Here is a 19,083-nt window from a genome sequence, read left to right as displayed (position 1 = left end):
ATTGATCACAGCAGTAACAATTCATCCAAACATTCAATAAAGAATGCATGAAACTGCAACGCATCTCATTCAGGAATAATATCTATGTCTCTTTCTCCTCTCAAGCTATCCCATCCTGAAAAACATGGGCCATGACCATTGCATACTACGTCTTAATAATTATGAATGATTACAAAAAACAGATTTTATTGTGTGAGTGAGACAGATGGAAAAATCACTCTTGTCATCTTAGTGTGCATTTTTAATCTTTTTTCTGCCGATACATTTAAGTGCAACCTTGACATCAGCCCGTGTTGGAGGCTGTTTGCTGAATATCATGTCCCATTGTCTTGGATGACCATGGCGGGTGCCCTTCGGAGCATGGGGGCTTGAGGGATTGAGTCTACTTGTGGTTTCCTGCACTGAGGCAGGGGCATTCTCCTCAGCCTTGCCTGCTAGAGTTGCTGGGGTTGATGGTGGAGGAGATGAGAAGACACCGCTAACCTTGGTGATGTCCTGAGTTGAAGGCCCCTGGGCAGCTGTCACATGCTCTATGTTCATCTGGGTGTATGAAGGCGCTTTCTGTCTCCGTGGGGATGATGCTCCTGGAGGGAAGTCCATGGGTCTTGAGCCTGCCTCACCTAGTCACTGTTGCACTGATCCCATGACTTGAACAATGGAATGTAAATAAGCACTGACATGGATCCCCTCTTGAAATGGCAGGGAAAACCCATTGACAGCAGTGAGACTGGAAGATCCTGCTGCTGGCCAATGGCGGGCCATTTCCACCGCCCCAAAACATGCTGCCCGGGGGGGCAGTGGGAAATCCCGTCCACTGTGTTCAACATTAGATGAGATTCCGCAACAACATTTGCGAAACGATCCTAGATGTGCTAAGAATTATACTGACAACCATTTTAAGTTTATCAATCAGGCTCACAAATTGTGGCTCACTTAAATGTGTTAAAAGCTACACATATTAATACACAGGACCCAGTCCTTTACAAAAAGAGTACCTCATGGTTGACATTGGCTATCTGTGGGCCCACCATCATTACAGCGACTGCCACAATTCTAAGAAAAGCCCACTACCATTTCCAGTTAACTATAGGTGGGTAATGAATACCAGCCCCACCACAACCTCTGGACAAATTAAAAATAATGTTCAGACCAAGGATGAAATTTGAACTTCTGCTTTGCATGATCCAGCATCATAGCAAGTAGCATATTTAGCAATGGGCCATCATGTGCATTTATTCATGAATTAATGATTGCTGCGGTATTTTGGAACTTCTCTTGGAAGAATGAATAGACCCATGCAGCAGATTTTGAGGGATTTCGTTGGTAGTTTGTCGAATTCAGAAGTATCTTTTCCACTTTAGAAGAAAAGAATGCAGCTACTCAGCAATGATAAAATCTAGAGAACAGAAAGCAGACAGACGAAGCTATAAAATCAACAACATAAAGAAACATGAAAAAATGAAAATCTGATTCTTGATAGTATCTTATATTTAGAAATGAACAATTGTCTCAATGTAAATAATTTAATCTCTGAACATGGTTCCATGTGAACAATTTTATATATCAGCAAATCACCTTAACAACTACCTGTGGATTGAAATTCTGATTTCCTACAGGGCCCAAATAAATCATACTGATTAAAATTTTAAAAACTGCTTTTTACACAAGTCTAATGTGATAGATGTCTACACCTTCCCCTTCCCTCCACTTTCAGCATTCTGCAGGGATTGTTCCCTCCATAACCATGACCCTCCTCCACTCCTTAATCAACCTCTTTTAAAAGAGTTTAGGGTCTCTGCCTCCACCACTAACTCGGTCAGCAAATTCCAGATGCCCACTACCCTCTACGTAATAAAGTTCTTCCTCATGTCCCCTCTAGTCCTCTTGCCACTTATCTTGAATCTACGTGCCCTGGTTCTAGAATTCTCCAGCAAGGAAATAATTTTATCCTGTCCACTCTATTTCTTCCCCTCATAATTTTATACACCTCAATCAAGTTACCTCAAGGAAAATAACCCCAACCTACCCAATCTCTCCTCAATTTTCTACACTCTTCTAGCCCTGGCAACAATAAGAGAATAAAAGGTTCTTTACCCTTATTTTGTTCACCAGTTTTCAGTACTGGTATATGTTATTAATATTTGATGACATCCTTACCAAAACTATTTTTGTTTTAAAATTTTTGGACAACTTTTTAATTTCTTTTTCACGCTTTAATTAATCAGAACCTAAATAGCCAAAAAATGTCTGACAATTCACCAAAATAACACACCCGTATATAAGCATTTCCACGACTTAATTAGTCTGGGGAGAGTTGAAGATGAGGAGATATAAAACAGCACCTTATACAATACAAACTTTCAACAAAACTAAGGGATTAACAGTAGAATTCGATGCCAAATCATCAAGTCAAATTAAAATTAATGATGGGAATGGTTTTTAACCACCACGAAAAAAAATAGACCACATAACTGCTATCTTTGGAGAGACTGGAGAGATTTATAAAAAGAAATTTGATTTTCCAATTTATGGCTAAAAAGATTACATAACAACATTTCACGTTTTAAGACTATAATAAAGGATTAAAAGCACACTTGACTAAGCATTATCATTGTAGGCAACTTATATTTTAAATCACAAAACAGAACATGCCCTTCTTTCCTTTCAGCACAATAGAAAACACACATTGCAGATACAGTTTACACTGTCCTTTAAGTAGATACTTCTCAACCTGGGAACTTTTAGCTGTCTTTCACAGTGAAGTTCTTTTCCTGGAGATTATTAGCTATTTGATTTGATTTGATTTATTACTGTCTCATGTATTGGGACACAGTGAGAGGTATTGTTTCTTGTGCGCTAGACAGACAAAGCATACCGAGTTCAAAGGACAGAAGAAAAGGAGAGGGTGCAGAGTGTAGTGTTACAGTCATAGCTAGGGTGTAGAGAAAGGTCAACTTAATATAAGGTAGGTCCATTCAAAAGTCTGATGGCAGCAGGGAAGAAGCTGTTCTTGAGTCATTGGTACGTGATCGCAGCCTTTTGTACCTTTTTCCTGACGGAAGAAGGTGGAAGAGAGTATGTCCCTGATTATACTGGCTGCTTTTCTGAGGCAGTGGGAAGTGTAAACGGAGTCAATGGATGGGAAGCTGATTTGCGTGATGGACTGGGCTATTCTCACAAATCTTTGTGGTTTCTTGCGGTCTAGGTCAGAGCAGGAGCCATACCAAGCTATGATACATCTGGAATGGATGCTTTCTATGGTGCATCTGTACAAATTGGTGAGTCATAGCAGACATGCTGAATTTCCTTAGCCTCCTGAGAAAGTAGAGGCATCGTGGGTTTTCTTAACTATAGCATCGCCATGGAGAGATCACGACAGGTTGTTGGTGATCTGGACACCTAGAAACTTGAAGCTATCGACCATTTCCACTTCCTTCCTGTTGATGTAACAGGGGCAAGTCCTCCACTATCTTTCAGAAGTCTATGACTATCTCCTTTGTTTTACTGACATTGAGGGAGAGATTATTGTCGTCGCATCAGTTCACCAGATTCTCTGTCTCTTTCCTGTACTCTGTCTCATCATTGTTTGAGATCTGACCCATTACAGCAGTGTCATCAGCAAACCTGAAAATGGAGTTGGAACAGAATTTGGCCATATAGTCATAAGTGTATAAGGAGTATAGTAAGGGGCTGAGGGTACAGCTTTGTGGGGCACCATTGTTGAGAATAATCATGGAGGAAGTGTCGTTGCCTACCCTTACTGATTGCAGTCTGTGGGTTAGGAAGTCAAAAAGGTCCAATCACAGAGGTAGGAACTGAGCCCTAGACCACGGTGTTTGGAGATGAGTTTTGTAGGAATAATGGTGTTGAAGGCTGAGCTGCAGTCAATAATTAGGAGTCTGACATAAGTGTCTTTGTTATCTAGGTGTTCTAGGGTTAAGTGTAGGGCCAGGGAAATGGTGTCTGCTGTGGACCTGTTGCAGCAATAGGTGAACTGTAGCGGATCCAGGCAATCTGGGAGGCCAGAGAAGATCCGTGTCATGACTAAGCTTTCGAAATACTTCGTAATGACGGATGTCAGAACCACTGGGCGAGTCATTAAGGCATGCTTCTTGACTTTTCTTTGGTACAGGGATAATGGTTGTCCTCTTGAAGTAGGTAGGGACCTCAGATCGGTGTAAAATAGGTGAATCTTCCAGTCTCATGTTAACTACTAGTGAAATTGGTATTTTCAAAATGGTGCATCTAGTGCATATGAGGCATATTGCTTGTGAGCAGATCTCCCACTCCACCTGACGAAGGAGCAGCATGCTCCAAAAGCTAGTGACGTTTGCTACCAAATAAACCTGTTGGACTTTAACCTGGTGTTGTTAAACTTCTTACTGTGTTTACCCCAGTCCATCTCCACAGCTGGAAAAATGCCAGAGTTGAAGGTAATGTTGAGCTCAAGGCTAGATGTGTCTTTGGAAGCATTGGCAATATGTCAAATGCTGCAGCAGAAGAGTGAGGTAAAAGAAGGCTTGGTGAAGCTTCCAGAGGCAATTTGCATCCAAGCACAGACAATGGAGTTGTTCATCCAGGCTTTGAGTGTTAGGGTGCTGCAATATCTCTGATGGAGGCGCCATTGGCTTTGTCCACCAAGAAATTGGTGACCATCTTCGAGTTTCAGATGCAGCAGACCAGTCAGTGGATGCCAAAGGTGCATGCAGATCTTTTCCTTGAGTCTTTGCAGCAATGGGGAACGCGGCACCTGGAGACTGCACCAGTTCCTCACACTTCTCAGGTCAGCAGTGATGCCAAGGTGTACCCCTTGCAGGTCCGGCTGTCGCTGCTCTTGGAAGGTGAGTTCCCCACTCTTTACTGAAGACTCGTCTCTCTCCCCATGCTCTTTACTGAAGACTCGTCTCTCTCCCCATGCTCTTTACTGAAGTTTCCTCTCTCTCCCTCTCCCTGCTCTGAAGTCTCACCTCTCTCCCTGTGCTCTTTGTTGAAGTCTCATCCCTTTCTCTCTTCCAGCTCTTTACTGAAGTTTTGTCTCTCTCCCCACGCATTTCATTGAAGTCTCGTCTCTCTCTCTCCCCACTCTTTACTGAAGTTTTGTCTCTCTCCCCATGCATTTCACTGAAGCCTCGCCTCTCTCTCGCTCCCCCACTCTTATTGAAGACTCGCCTCTCTCCCCGTGCTCTTTATCGAAGCCTCACTTCTCCATTTCCCCGCACTTTACTGAAGTCTTGTCTCTCTTCCCATACCCTTTACTGAAGTCTCGCCTCTCTCTCTGTGCTCTTTATTGAAGACTCGCCTCTCTCCCCGCACTCTTTACTGAAGTCTCACCTCTCTCTCGAAGGGAAAGGATCACAATCTACAAGGCCATAATTGTTAATGCCCTCTGCAGTGTCAGCATGGAGCTGACCATCACAATACACAAGGCCCTTGCTGGGGAATACCGAAGAGCTCTACTGTTCTGCTGGCTGGTCTGTGGCAGCCTTGATGGTCACATGCACGCATTTGATCATACGCTTCAACTGGGTGAATGTAGTGATAACCGGAACCCAATGGTTCTCTCAGCTCATCTGGATTTGTGCAGGAACACACATAATCATCAGGCCACTTGAATAGAACATCAATCACCATTTTGATGCATCAATACACTGCAACAGAGGAATCCCATATATATCTCCAGTAGATCCCTGGAAAGATACGGAGGCATAGAAGTTCAGTGCAATGGTGACCTCCAGCACCACTGGTATGGGGTGGGCAACACATCCCACAGGACTCAGCTCAACCTGCATCATGGCACACTGATCAATGGTGGCCTCCCTGGAGAGACACGGTCTTTGGTGACACTTCAACCTGATCATTTGCAGGTGGTTGTGCCTTGGAATCTCTGGAGGATAGTCTCTTCTGCGCTTAAATGGTTGGTCATGTGCCCCTCTGCATCCTTTTCCCATATCCCCAGCTGGTAGCTCTGAGGTAGCTTATTTCCCACTGCCTCTGGACAGACCTCCCTCCCTACCTGCTATGCCTCTGCCACAATGAGGCTCCTGGAGTTGGTCTCTTCCAATGTGCAGGCCTCTTATACAAATGCCCAGTCCTTTTTGAGCTCCCAAAGCTAGTTTCAAAATTTGTTATAAGTTAACAATAAATAATTCATCAGGGCCAACTTCAGAATATTGCTTTAATTTAAGCCTAAGGAGAAACTGAGCTTCAGACTTGCTCTGCTCCAATCCTGTTGCTTTAGCACCAGAAGAGGTAATATATGATCAGGGAATCATCTTTCTCTGTGGATATAACATAATTGGTATTACAATCCTGTGTTAAATCTTATAACCTGTTAATCTACGATATGAAATGTGAACTGGAATTCTTGCTGCATGACTGCACTTTCAACAGCCTTTAAAATTACTAATAGGTGGATTATCACCCACATTGCACTGTTCATAAATTCACAACTGAGAAGGTTTTCCAATAAACTTATTTTTAATAGGATTTATGTCTGAATATTAAAAAGGCAGAAAGTGTTAAATACAGATTATGTCAATCAACACAACATGGTTTGCCAGATTATTAACTGTGCCACACTTTGACTTGATTTATGGCCCAGTACTTTAGATATTTCACATCATGCCTAGACTCAAAATTATCCTGTCTGTCAACTTTCAGAGATCTGTGTGAAGTAAGTTTGAGGCAATTTCAATATGGACATAGGACTACACTCTTACCTACTGCTAAATTGATACTAAATTGGTAATTCTCACTCAAGGAGAGACTGCAGAATGTCTGGTGTGAGAAATGGTCAAATGTCACACCGATATAATAAGGGTTGAAGTTTAGGCTGTTAGACATATTGTTGCGGAACATTAGTTGGAAATTTATACTGTATATCATCTATGATACATTTCCCTTGGGAGCATTTGAGACAAAATGTGTGACATCACATTTCCGTTGTTTAAAAAAGGTTCCAAAAGAAATCCGGGAAATTATCGGCCAGTAAGTTTGGCGTCGGTGGTGGGCAAGTTATTGGAAGGTGTGATATGGGATAGGATCTACAAATATTTGGATAGACAGGGACTTATTAGGGAGAGTCAACATGGCTTTATGCGTGGTAGGTCATGTTTGACCAATCTATTAGAGTTTTTCAAGGAGTTTACCAGGAAAGTGGATGAAGGGAAGGCGGTGGATGTTGTCTACCTGGATTTCAGCAAGGCCTTTCACAAGTTCCCTCATGGGAGGTTAGTTAGGAAGGTTCAGTCGCTAGGTATACATGGGGAGGTAGTAAATTGGATTAGACACTGGCTCAATGGAAGAAGCCAGAGAGTGGTTGTGGAGGATTGCTTCTCTGAGTGGAGGCCTGTGACTAGTGGTGTGCCGCAGGGATCGGTGTTGGGTCCATTGTTGTTTGTCATCTATATCAATGATCTGGATGATAATGTGGTAAATTGGATCAGCAAGTTTGCTGATGATACAAAGATTGGAGGTGTAGTGGACAGTGAGGAAGGTTTTCAAAGCTTGCAGAGGGATTTGGACCAACTAGAAAAATGGGCTGAAAAATGGCAAATGGAATTTAACGCAGACAAGTGTGAGATATTGCACTTTGGAAGGACAAATCAAAGTAGAACGTACAGGGTAAATGGTAGGACTCTGAAGAGTGCAGTTGAACAGAGGGATCTGGGAATACAGGTACAGAATTCCCTAAAAGTGACATCACAGGTGGATAGGGTCGTAAAGAGTGCCTTTGGTACATTGGCCTTTATAAATCGGAGTATCGAGTATAAAAGTTGGAGTGTTATGGTAAGGTTATATAAGGCATTGGTGAGGCCAAATTTGGAGTATTGTGTACAGTTTTGGTCACCTAGTTACAGGAAGGATGTAAATAAGATTGAAAGAGTGCAGAGAAGGTTCACAAGGATGTTGCCGGGACTTGAGAAGCTGAGTTACAGAGAGAGATTGAATAGGTTGGGACTTTATTCCCTGGAGCGTAGAAGATTGAGGGGAGAATTGATAGAGGTGTATAAGATTTTGATGGGTATAGATAGAGTGAATGCAAGCAGGCTTTTTCCGCTGAGGCTAGGGGAGAAAAAAACCAGAGGGCATGGGTTAAGGGTGAAAGGAGAAAAGTTTAAAGGGAATATTCGGGGGGGCTTCTTCACGCAGAGAGTGGTGGGAGTGTGGAATGAGCTGCCGGATAAAGTGGTAAATGCGGGGTCACTTTTAACATTTAAGAAAAACTTGGACGGGTTCATGGATGAGAGGGGTGTGGAGGGATATGGTCCAAGTGCAGGTCAGTGGGACTAGGCATAAAATGGTTCGGCACAGACAAGAAGGGCCAAAAGGCCTGTTTCTGAGCTGTAATTTTCTATGGTTCTATGAAAAAATGTTCCATTTATCAACACTGAGAAAAAAATTAATAAATGTAATGAAGATTTGAAAAAAAAACACACCTGCTAGCAGACAGTGTAAGAATCTTTCATCCCATTCCATATATATATTCCAACAAAAAAAACTGATGTTTCCACAAAGGCAAGCTTATCACAAATCACCCCAGTGAATATTTCAGATTTACCACTTAGGAAAGGAAAACATGGCCGAGGAACATTGAGCCCAGATGTCAATATTTCTTTTTCCTGTAAATACAAGGAAAGAGTTTATTTTCCTAAACACTTTCAGTTTTTGTCAATCAAATCCTGAAGGCATTCAATTTTCAGGAAGCTGCCCAAAAACAGTCTAATCGCGTTTGTTATGTCTGCTATGTGATAGATTTTCCCAAAAATATTTAACCAGTAACCAAACCTTGCAAGTCTGTTGTTTTTATTTCAAACCAGTGCAATTAATCACACACAGTTGACCAAATTGAACCAGTATAACACAGAGCAAAAAGGAAAATCAAAACCTGCTGAACATTTCAAATAATACCATTCAAATCGGCATTTAGTAATTTCATGCGGCCTCAGTAAAATGTGTGATTTTATGGAGATATGTTGCATAATCATTGCTACCGCTGATAAAATACATTCAAAATGTTTGAATCATTACTTTTTTTAAACTTGATTCCCTCCTTGTGCTACAGTTACTTAGGCACAGCTCAGTTTTCAGTACTTTGTGATGTACGAGCTTAGAAAACAAATTTGCTAAGTTATTCATTTATAGGGAAGGTTAATGGCTGTGTCTGAATCTGTCGTCACCCAACATTCATGTGAAGACACACTTTCCAGGATAAGCCACTCTCCTGTATTGTATAGTGCAAAATTGGAATTGGCAATGTTCTTTTTTTGGGTGCTATGAGTAGTCCAAGAGCTCCAAAATGGCAACCATGGCACCTGTGCACACTTGTGAGGTGGAATGCCATATTAGTGAGCCTATTAGTGCTTGTGTAGTGAATGTTGCTGGAAATGAGCAAAACAGGCTGGACAATCAGTATGAAAAGTATGATTTCATGTCAGTGGTGCCATTGTGGAGCTCAACTCTTGTGGCAATTGCCTCTTTAATGATCAATCTGCAGATTAAGAGTCACATGACCAGGAAAACCAATTAGGGAACAGGATGGGGGATCATGGGCTTCCGTACTCAGAGTCATCTCAGGAGCTCATTGCAGCCAACTTTTAACCTGTAAATAAATGAGTTGCGTTTTATCTAAACTGGTGAACGAGCATCTTTACATTTGGTGACAAAGATAAAAAAAATCCTCAGACTAAGTATCTAGTTTATATTGAAGTTGGGTGAAGTTGAGAAAAGAAAAGAGTATTTATCAAGATGCCCCTTCTTGGATGGATAGATCCATTTGACTTCTCCATGTCGGACTGCACAAAATATGTAGAGCGTCTTGGCTAAGCGACCAAAATAGGAGAGGAGGTGAAGCACAAGGTAATTCTCCTGAGTGTGTGAACCAAAATATATAATCTGATTCGCCAGACTTCAAATCATGCAGTGAGCTCATGGAATTGATGAAGTCACACTTTCCACCCTAAACCATCAGTCATGCTCCAAAGGTTCAATTTAATTCAAAGGAGGAGGAGGAGGGAGGGCGGGGCGGGGGGAGCCTCAGGCAAAATAATTGCAACTGATATCATTAAATTGAAACAGATATTGGAGTATTGGGATTTTGGAGCCACCTTGAATGATATGTTACAGGACAGATTAGTTCTTCGGGGGGATTAACTGGTTGATTCAATGGAGATTACTTGCAGAGGTTGATATAAATTTTAAATGGGCAATGGAGGTAGCGCAGGCAATGGAAAGCACACAAAAGTTACAGAGCACAGAAAATAGCGCTGTTCATCAATTAGGGCAGAACCTGCAGTCAGCAGTGGCGCCAAAACCGATGAAGTAGCTGCGAGGTGGGAAACAAGTTCAGCCACAAACAAGACGAGTTTTGGAAGAGGCAATCAATCAGCAAAGTTTGAAGCAGAATGTTACCGATATGGAGATGACCACTCCATTGAATCTGGCAGGCATAAAGAGGCTGAGTGCTTTTTTTGTCATAGGAGAGGCCACTTAAGGTATAGGTGCAGAGCCAAGTCAAGTCTACCAAGTAGCTGATTAAATAAGGCATCATCAGTATACAATGTGAAAGAGTTTCGCACCAACAATTTAAATATTCACTTACTATTTATGTTATTTGCATTTACTTTACATGTATGAACACAAAGAAATTAACTTTTGATTCTCCAGATGGTTCAATGAGTAAATGCATCAAGTCAATAGTCATAGAGGTTTACAGTGTGGCCAAACGCGCCATCTAAAATGGCGATTTGTAAAGCACTCTGGGACAATTGGGCAAGAACTAAAACGACAGGCTGCAGCCTAAATGACAGAGATAAACAGGCTGCAACCCTGACGAGTGAATACACAGGATACGGGTCATCTCCAGGACAAAAGAGACTTTCTGGTCAAACTGTCACCAAATGTAAAGATGCTCGTAACCCCTTATTTGGAAGGCGCCGTAACCCCTTATTTGGAAGGGAGGTGTGAACCCTACGTGCCCCCAACACCTGCAGACATGGCCGTTGGGGATACACCCAGAGATCGGTGTGGCAGCACCTGATTGGACTTTATCGATCAGGGTGATCAAGTCCTGAGTGATTGATTGGCAATGGCAAAAGGACCGCGAAACCCAACGGGGTATAAAGGGTGCTGCGCAACCAGGAATCTCTCTCTCTCTCTCTCTGAACCCACGAACGAGCTACAAGACCGGTGACCATCGCCAGCGACGACCAGCACGAGGAGAGCCACCACACCCAAGAAGAAGGAAGACCAGAGCTAGAGTGCCAGACCAGACCAAAGGACCAGACTACGCAGAGGACAACTGAGACCAGCGCACAGATAAAGACCAATACCTGCTTGGGTACTTGCCAGTCACGCAAAGTTAAGTCAAAGTCTTGTATTGGACTTGAACTCTCGTATTTTCTGTAAAGATAACTTATTGTTGGTTGGGTGGGTGATTATTGATTGTGTGTCTTAAATAAATATTGGTTGTACTAACAAGACGTCTACTCGCAGTTATTTGTCCACCGTATAAGGGTTAAAACAGACTGCGGCAGGCACAACAACAGCATGCAAACAGACCCTTTGGCCCAACTTGTCCATGCTGCCCAGTTTGTACCATTAAGTTAGTCCCAATTGCCCGCGTTTGGCCCATATCCCTCTGTACCAATCTTACCCATGTAACTGTCTAAATGCTTTTTAAAAGACAAAATCATACCCGCCTCTTCTACTACCTCTGGCAGCTCATTCCAGACACTCACCACCCTCTGTGTGAAAAACTTGCCCCTCTGGACCCTTTTGTATCTCCCCCCCCCATCTCATCTTAAACCTATGCCCTCTAACTTTAGACTCCCTACCTTTGGGAAAAGATACTGACTATCTATCTTATTCATGCCCCCCCATTATTTTATCTTAATCCTGACCTAAATGTCTTTGACCTAAGAAAGAGAAATGGATTAACCTAGTTGGATTAGAATTTAGTAACTTCTTCTGGAAAATTAATGCACCCTAAATTCTTCAGCTCCTCACACCAGGCATGATTCCTGATGCAAGTATGAACAGAGAAGTCGGCTGGAGGCCTGTGACTAGTGGTGTTCCGCAGGGCTCTGTATTGGGACCTCTGCTGTTTGTGATTTATATAAACGATCTGGAAGAAGGTGTAACTGGGGTGATCAGTAAGTTTGCGGACGACACAAAATTGGCAGGACTTGCAGATAGTGAGGAGCATTGTCAGAGGCCACAGAAGGATATAGATAGGCTGGAAATTTGGGCAAAGAAATGGCAGATGGAGTTCAATCCTGATAAATGCGAAGTGATGCATTTTGGTAGAACAAATGTAGGGAGGAGCTATACGATAAATGGCAGAACCATAAAGGGTGTAGATACGCAGAGGGACCTGGGTGTGCAAGTCCACAGATCCTTGAAGGTGACGTCACAGGTGGAGAAGGTGGTGAAGAAGGCATATGGCATGCTTGCCTTTATAGGACAGGGCATAGAGTATAAAAGTTGGGGTCTGATGTTGCAGATGTATAGAACATTGGTTCGGCCGCATTTGGAATACTGCGTCCAGTTCTGGTCACCACACTACCAGAAGGACGTGGAGGCTTTGGAGAGAGTACAGAGGAGGTTTACCAGGATGTTGCCTGGTATGGAGGGGCTTAGTTATGAGGAGAGATTGGATAAACTGGGGTTGTTCTCCCTGGAAAGACGGAGGATGAGGGGAGACTTAATAGAGGTGTATAAAATTATGAAAGGCATAGATAGGGTGAATGGTGGGAAGCTTTTCCCCAGATCGGTGGTGACGTTTACGAGGTTCAAGGTTTAACACAGATATCAGAAGGACATATTTTACACAGAGGGTGGTGGGGGCCTGGAATGCGCTGCCAGGCAAAGTGGTGGAGGCGGACACACTGGGAACGTTTAAGACTTATCTAGATAGCCACACGAACGGAGTGGGAATGGGGGGATACAAAAGAATGGTCTAGTTTGGACCAGGGAGCGGCACGGGCTTGGAGGGCCGAAGGGCCTGTTCCTGTGCTGTATTGTTCTTTGTTCTCCAAGGGCTGAAGTAAATTCATCCCTGGGCCCCATCAGAATAAGTTAGGCAAGCTGTGGATGTCAATCAAGTGCCCTGATGCAACTTACATGTCAGGATCATATGAGTTTCAACCAATGTTGAATCCCAGACAAAAGTCCAAAATCCAATTTTGTGCTTACTGAAAATATTGGAATAGCTTTGATATTGGAAAATGAAACATAGTAGCACTTCAATTATTCTAGTTAAAAGATTTGCATATATATATATTGCACCAGAAATTAATGAAATCATTGAGACAATAATCACATCCCTTCACGTGGATAAACCTACCTACTCCCCACCCACTCCCCCCCCCCCCCCCCCACCCCCCGCAATTTCTTACAGCAATTATGATTTGACATTAGTCTTCTTGCTGAGCAAAACACAGAAGTGCTGTACTGTACAGTGGCTATAAAGCTGGCAAAAAGTAAGCAACTGTTACTTATTTCATTCCCACTTTAGTACCTTGTCTCGTTGTCTGTTAGCTCAATAAATCTGTGTGTATTACAATTTCATTTTGCTTGGAAGAGAACGCAGTGCTGTTTTCAAATTCCCACAAGTACCAGAATCTGAAAACTTGACTTAAAACATTGCCAGAAAAAAAGCAGATAATAACTGACTCGTTGATTCCAAATTCCCTGAAAAGATTTAATAAGACCAGTTCTGATTTTACAAACAGTCCTCTTTAGGAATATGAGTTCAGATGTAGTTTTTGGTTACTTTGCATTACTACTTTCAAAGAACAAATGAAAAGCTGTTTGAGACAATGTTCTGTTAAGTCAACAGAACATCTTTAACTGTTTTCCCCAACTTTTTCCATGCATATTCTTCTGCAGCTGTTGACTTGGATTCCATGGGTGTGACCAGTTCTTTGATATCTCACTGAGTACATAGCCACATGATTGTGGCAGAATTCTCATTTTTTGAGACTAAGGGCAGGATTTTATGACCGCGTCCCGCTTGTTTCCTCTCAGGAAAGCGGGGAGGCCAAATGGACTCAGGATGGCAAATGAGCAGTTGCTATTGCCACTGGCTCCCAGGACATTCCTGATTGGGACAGACTTTGCTCCATTCCTCTGCCATTGACACCAATGCCTCAGAGCAACGCAGTGACTGATAAGACTCTTGCCTCATTGCAGGAGACCCCACCATTAGGATCCTTATGGGCTCAGGCAAGCAGAGGACAGCTGCCAAGGACATCCCAGGCAAAGGGGAATAAGGATTAGTAGTTTTTCTCTAGCACAGAAGGTAGCAAGGGGGAGCATCAAAACACTAGCACCTGTAAATGATTTAGCAATGCCCAAGTCACACATGGGTTCCCAAGGGTGAATGTGGCCCATAACTTCTGAGCTCCAGGGTAGCATATCTGGGGGGATCCTAAAAGATGCTCTGGACAATCAATAGAACCAGCAATAGTAACCCAGAAAAAGTTAGAATTAAAATTACTTCTAGGTAACTATTGTACTAACCTCTCAACCCCGACACTCGACTACTCCCTACTATAAACTCACCCATGGACCCCCTCTGACCTCCCCACCCTTCTTTGAACCCCAAGAGACACTGGGACACCCTGACCCACATGGAACCCTCCGACTACAACACCCCCAACTATACCTCCCCCCAAGACTTCACTTCCTTTAGACCACTAATTCCCCTGGGCCATCCCTGACTACACCCCCCCCCCCAAATAAACATCCCTTCTACACCCCATGGGATCCCTGAAGCACCCCCCCCCCCCCCACTAACCCATCCCCCGGCTACCCGACCTCCCCCCCATTACACCCTCTTGCCTCTGATATTTCATTCTATGGATTTGGCAGTCTGCATCTCTCTCAATAAAAAAATAATTTTACGGGATGTGGGCACCAGCGTTTATTATCCAACTCATTGCCCTTGAGAAGGTGGTGGCAAGTTGCCTCCTTGGCATCACCTCCTCATTGACTCTAGAAGTTAGCATTTGCATACATCCACTAATCTATCATTTGTCTAGGTAAGCTGTTTCCACTAATAGGGTAACATAAGTACAAAGACAATTACAGCACAGGAACAGGCTCTTCGACCCTCCAAGCCTGCACCAACCATGCTGCCCGACTGAACTAAAACCCCCTACCTTTCCGGGGACCATATCCCTCTATTACCTTTGCATTCATGTATTTATCAAGACGCCCCTTAAAAGTCACTATCGTATCTGCTTCCACTACTTCCCCTGGCAGCAAGTTCCAGGCACCCACCACCCTTTATGTAAAAAACTTGCCTCGTACATCTCCTTTAAACTTGCACCTCGCACCTTAAACCTATGCCCCATAGTAATTGACTCTTCCACCCTGGGAAAAAGCTTCTGGCTATCCACTCTATCCATGTCCCTCATAATCTTGTGGACTTCTATCAGGTCGCCCTTCAACCTCCGTCGTTTCAGTGAGAACAAACCAAGTTTCTCCAACCTCTCATAGCTAATGCCCTCCATACCAGGCAGCATCCTGATAAATCTTTTCTGTACCCTCTCCAAAGCCTCTACATCCTTCTGGTAGTGTGACGACCAGAATTGAATACTATATTCCAAGTGTGGCCTAACTAAGGTTCTATAAAGCTGCAACATGATTTGCCAATTTGTAAAGTCAATACCCCGGCTCATGAAGGCAAGCATGCCATATGCCTTCTTGACTACCTTCTCCACCTGCATTGTCACTTTCAGTGACCTGTGTACCTGTACACCCAGATCCCTCTGTCTATCAATATTCTAAAGGGTTCTGCCATTTACTGCCTATTTCCCATCTGTATTAGACCTGATTTTCCTAGATGCCTGCTAATCTTGTTACTAGGCAAATCACATCCTATCATTCCTTTTTAAATGCTTGTTACTGCTATTGCTAGGCAGGTCCCTGAAATGTGACTGGTGTTCTGGTTTAGATTTTTGATTCAGTGACAGCTATAAATGGGGTTGTGCTCTTGTGGGCCTCTCTGGCCTCATTTAGTGCCTCAGCATTGTCACATGCATACCTGCACAGATGTTGAATTATGAGAGATATCAAGAAGGAGTGAGTATGGCAAATATGCTCTCATTGAGCAAATTACACTTTGTTAGGTAAATCTTTGCGTAATAAGTGACTTGCATATATCTTTGTCACCCAAAGCCCTCAACACCCACTTGTCCAACTGGCTGGCATGGCTCACCCTCCTCATCATCTGACCCACCCATAGACTTCTTGTCAGCAGATGTGCAGTATAATTTGGATAAGTGTGAGGTTATTCACTTTAGAAGCAAAAATAAGAAGGCAGATTACTACCTGAATGACTGTAAATTGGGAGAGGGGAATGTGCAGGGGGATCTGGGTGTCCATGTGCACGAGTCACTGAAGATAAGCATGCAGGTGCAGCAGGTGGTGAAGAAGGCTAAAGGCATGTTGGTCTTCATTATGAGAGGTTTTGAGTACAGGAGCAGGGATGTGTTGTTGCAGTTATATAGGGCCTTGATGAGGCCACACCTCGAGTATTGTGAGCAGTTTTGGTCTCCTTTCCTGAGGAAGGATATTCTTGCTCTCGAGGGAATGCAGCGAAGATTTACCAGGCTGATTCTGGGGATGGCAGGACTGATGTATGAGGAGAGATTGACTAGGTTAGGATTGTTTTTACTGGAGTTCAGACGAATGAGGGGGGATCTCATAGAGACTTATGAAATTCTTACAGGACTACACAGGTTAGATGCAGGGAGGCTATTCCCAATGGTGGGGGAGTCCAGATGTGGAGATGCCGGTGTTGGACTGGGGTAAACACAGTTAGAAGTCTCACAACACCAGGTTAAAGTCCAACAGGTTTATTTGGTAGCAAAAGCCACTAGCTTTCGGAGCTCCGAAAGCTAGTGGCTTTTGCTACCAAATAAACCTGTTGGACTTTAACCTGGTGTTGTGAGACTTCTTACTGGGGGAGTCCAGAACCAGGGGTCACAGTCTGAGGATTCAGGGTAGACCATTCAGGACAGAGGTGAGGAGACATTTCTTCACCCAAAGAGTGGTAAGCCTGTGGAATTCATTACCACAGGAAGTAGTTGGTGCTAAGACATTGAATGTATTCAAGAGGCGGCTGGATATAGAACTTGGGGCAAATGGGATCAAAGGTTATGGAAAAAATGCAGGGTTAGGCTATTGAGTTGGACAATCAGCCATGATCGTAATGAATGGCGGAGCAGGCTCAAAGGGCTAAATGACCTCCTCCTGCTCCTATCTTCTATGTTTCTACGTAGCTGACTCCATTATAGTGAGACCCTCTGCCAGGGACTCCCCTCTTGGAGCACCAGGTTGTGTAATGCACAGCAAACCTGACCACGAGTGATATACAAGAAGAAGAACAATGCATTATACCACCTGAATGGTCTAAACATTTAAATCTCATACTGATCTGATCAATGGTCTGATCAACAATGGTCCTTGTGGACATGTGGCTTTCATTGTCCTGCATCTTAGCCTCTATAAGCAGATGCCTGATTGGATTTATGAACTACCTCTTGAGTGGGTGGGTATACTTTGTCTCCCAGAATCATAGAGTCATAGAGAGAATCAGAGTCCCTACAGTGCACAATGGCGGCATGGTGGCACAGTGGTTAGCACTGAGGCCTCACAATGCCAGGGACCTGGGTTCAATTCTGGCCTCGGGTCACTGCCTTTGCGGAGTTTGCACGTTCTCCCTGTGTCTGTGTGGGTTTCCTCTCACAATCCAAAGATGTGCGGGTTAGGTTGATTGGCCACGCTTAATTGACCCTTAATATCAGGAGGATTAGCAGGGTAAATATGTGTGGTAATGGGGATAGGGCCTGGGTGAGATTTCTGTTGCAGCAGGCTCAATGGGCCGAATGGCCTCCTTCCATATTGTCGGGGTTCTATGAAAATAAGGAAGCCTCTTGGCCTGTCAAGTCTGCACTGACCACAATCCCACCCAAGCCCTATCCCGTAACTCCACATATTTACTCTGATAATCTCCCTGACACTAAGGGGCAATTTAGCATGGCCAATCATTCTAACCCCCACATCTTTGGAGTGTGGGAGAAAACAAGAGCACCCAGAGGAAATATATGCAGACATGGGGAGAATATGCAAACTCCACACAGACACTGATCTGAGGCCGGAATTGAACCCGGGTCCCTGGTGCTGTGAGGCAGCAATGCTAACCGTGCCACCGTGCCACCCAAGAAGCCAGCTGTAACGACACATGAAACTTGACTGGAAAGGAACATAGCTCATAAAAGAATGCAAAGTAAAACCACTACTGTTGTGTACACATATCAGTCTGTGCCTGGGACTACAGTTTAGCAAGCCCAGTCCTGGGCCTGGCTTATAAAAGGCTCAGGTAGTGAGTTCCAGCCAGGCAGGCCACTGCCTGTTACCAGGGGAACTCATACTCACAGGAAGATCTCTCAGTGATTCTCCATGGGCTTTGTGGGGGTTATCACACCAGCTGTCCAAAGGTTCTGGCAGGCTGAACATTCCTGTCACCTGGGAGTGCTTAAGTATGCAAGAGTCATTGTTGCTCCCAGGATACCATGCACACACCTCTCTCCATGGTCACAAACAAGCTGAATGTTGATTGAATGGTACACATTTCTGTAGACAAAGACACCTGGTGTCCCATTTGTGCGTTGTTTGCCACATGAATGCAATCTATGATCCCTTGCACTTTGGGGAATCCAACAATGCTTGCAAAGCCTCTGGCTCTTTTGCCTTGATGAGTGTTGTCCTCATTAGCACACCTGAAGATTGGATCTGTCACAACCTTGATGCAATGATGAGCTGCTAGTTGCAAGATCATGCAAAGGTCTTTGACGAATGCCAGGAAGGACTCAATTGCAAAAACAAATCTTGGCCACTGTAACCTTCAAAGTGACAGGCATAGGATGGCCACCAACACAATTGGAAGCTATCTCTCCAGCCAACATGTCACACAGTGATGTGACTCTCTCCCTGGAGAGACTCAGTCTTCTAAGGTACTGGCCCTCTGATATCTGCAGCTATGTCACCTTTGGCCTGTACACTCTGTTGGCA

This window comes from Mustelus asterias, chromosome 8, assembly GCF_964213995.1.
Source record: "Mustelus asterias chromosome 8, sMusAst1.hap1.1, whole genome shotgun sequence".
In the NCBI taxonomy this organism is placed as follows: Eukaryota; Metazoa; Chordata; class Chondrichthyes; order Carcharhiniformes; family Triakidae; genus Mustelus; species Mustelus asterias.
Note: the sequence above shows the minus strand (reverse complement) of the source record.